Raw genomic sequence first — 2680 nt, 5'->3', positions numbered from 1 at the left:
ATATATAAATGCTTCACGAGAAAACATACAGTAATAAAAACGAAAGTAGAACAGGAGGAATAGAACAAAAGAAGGCATGGGACACATAGGACTCATAGGAAACAAAATGAAAAATGGAAGACTTAAACACAATTATATTCATAGTAAGATTAATTGTTACTATGGGTTGATAGCTCATTTCTTTTTTAATTGTGACTAGATTCACAATCTAATCAAAGCACAGAGATTGTCACACTAGATAAAAAAACAACATTGGATTGTATGCAGTCTATAGGATACATACTTTAGTTTCAAAGATTCTAATACTGTAGATTGAAAGTAAGAGGTGGGAAAAATTGATCATGCAAAAAGCAACCACAGGAAAACTTGAGTGAGTATACTAATATTAGGCAAAATAGACTATAAAACAAAAAAAAGTGTTACTGAAGATACAGAGGGATTTTAAAAATAGGCTTTAATTTTAGAGCAGTTTTAAATTTACAACAAAATTGAGTAGAAATTACGGAGTTCTCATATACCTTTGATACTACACACACACACACGCTCCCCCACTATCGAAATCCTGAACTAGAGTAGTACATTTGTTACAAGTGATGAGCCTACACTGACACATCATTATCACCCAAAATCCATAGTTTACAATATGGTTTACTCTTGGTGTTGTACATTCTGTGGGTTTTGACAAGTGTATAATGACATGTACCCACCATAATAGTGTCATATTATATAGAGTTTCACCCATAGAGGATTCTAAAAATCTATGCTCCACTTTTTCATTCCACTCTCCCTCTAACCCTTGGCAACCACTGAGCCTTTTACCATGCCCATAGTTTGCCTTTTCCAGAATGTCATATAGATGTCTTTTCATGGGTTGGTAGCTAATTTCTTTTTAGTGCTGAATGACATTCCATTGTTTTGATGTACGTAAGTTTATCCATTTACCCACTGAAAGACATCTTTGTTGCTTCCAAGTTTTGCCAATTATGAATAAAACCACTATAAAAATATGTGTGGAGGCCAGGTGCAGTGGCTCATGCCTATAATCCCAGCACTTTGGGAGGCAGAGACAGGTGGATCACCTGAGGTCAGAAGTTCAATACCAGCCTGACCAACATGGTGAAACCTCGTCTCTACTAAAAATACAAAAATTAGCCGGGTGTGGTGGCACGCACCAGTAGTCCTAGCTACTCGGGAGGCTGAGGCAGGAGAATCACTTGAACCCAGGAGGTGGAGTTTGCAGTGAGTGGAAATCACACCACTGCACTCCAGCCTGGGCAACAGAGTGAGACTCCATCACAAAATAAATAAATAAATAAATAAATAAAAATGTGTGCAGGTTTTTGTGTAGACATAAGTTTTCAATTCATTTGGGTAAATACCAAAAAGCACGATTGCTTCATTGTGTAGCAAGAGTATGTTTAGTTTTGTAAGAAACTGCCAAAATGCCTTTATAAGTGGCTATACCGTTTTGCATTCTCACCAGCAATGAATGAGGGATCCTATTGCTTCATATCCTTGCTAGTATCCATCTCTAAAATGTGAATTAGTCATCCAACAGAATAATATTTGGCAATAAAAAGGAATGAAGTACTGATATATATTACAACGGATGAACCTTAAAAATATTATGTTAAGTGAAAGAAATCAGACACAAGAGACTATATTTCACACATCCAGGACAGAGAAAACTATACATACAGAAGACAGGTTAGTGTTTGCTTAAGGACAGGGAGATAACGGCATAGGAGGGTCATAACAAAGGGGTGCGGTGTTTCTTTTTGACTTGACAAAAAGGTACTAAAATTGATTGTGGTAATGGTTGCACATATGTGTGAATATACTAAAAACCATTGAATTGTGTAATTTAGGTTGGTGAATTGTTTGGTATGCAAATTATATCTCGATAAAGCTGTTATTAAAAGGAAGTATTATCTATTTTCGGATGGATGAGTAGGAGTTAACCAGGCTAAGTGTGTGAGGGGCAATTGAAGCAGTGTTTCAGGCGGGGATAAATGTGAAACCAGGACTGGGACTTGAAAGGGCGTGGAGCCTTGAGGAACTGATAGGAATTCACTCAGCACAATGGTATTGTTACTATTTATTAAATACCAATCATTCCAGAGCAGTGTTTAGGAACAAGGACATTGACCTTAGGCAAGTATTCCATTTAATAGCTGGGCAACCTCCGCCAGGCCTCACTTTCCTTTTCTATAAAACAATAGGTTAATCATATAACATCTAGAAAAGGACTCAGAGCTCATGGAAAGGAAGAAAGACTCTGTGTAAATCCAAGAATTATTTTGGCAATTATAATGCAAGGATAATAGAATTACCAATTGGGAATTAAAAAATAATTATTATTATTTCTTAACCAGATGGCAGGAGGCCTGATGGGAGATACCAAAATGCCACTTAAAAAGAAATGATCCTTCTCTTTAGCAAACTGAAGGGCTTCATCTTGACATATGTGAATATTTGTGGATATGGGTATGTATGTGTATGTGCGTATATATTATACTGTGCCTTCTGTTCTTCATTTTTCTTTTAACAATACATGGTGAACATGTAGTACATATGGATCTACTTCATTCCTTTAAATAGTTCCTTTACGGCCGGACGCGGTGGCTCAAGCCTGTAATCCCAGCACTTTGGGAGGCCGAGACGGGCGGATCACGAGGTC

The sequence above is a fragment of the Colobus angolensis genome, unplaced genomic scaffold (genome assembly GCF_000951035.1).
Source record: "Colobus angolensis palliatus isolate OR3802 unplaced genomic scaffold, Cang.pa_1.0 Scaffold382, whole genome shotgun sequence".
Lineage (NCBI taxonomy): Eukaryota > Metazoa > Chordata > Mammalia > Primates > Cercopithecidae > Colobus > Colobus angolensis.
The sequence above is the reverse complement of the archived record's forward strand: the minus strand, read 5'-3'. Positions refer to the sequence as shown.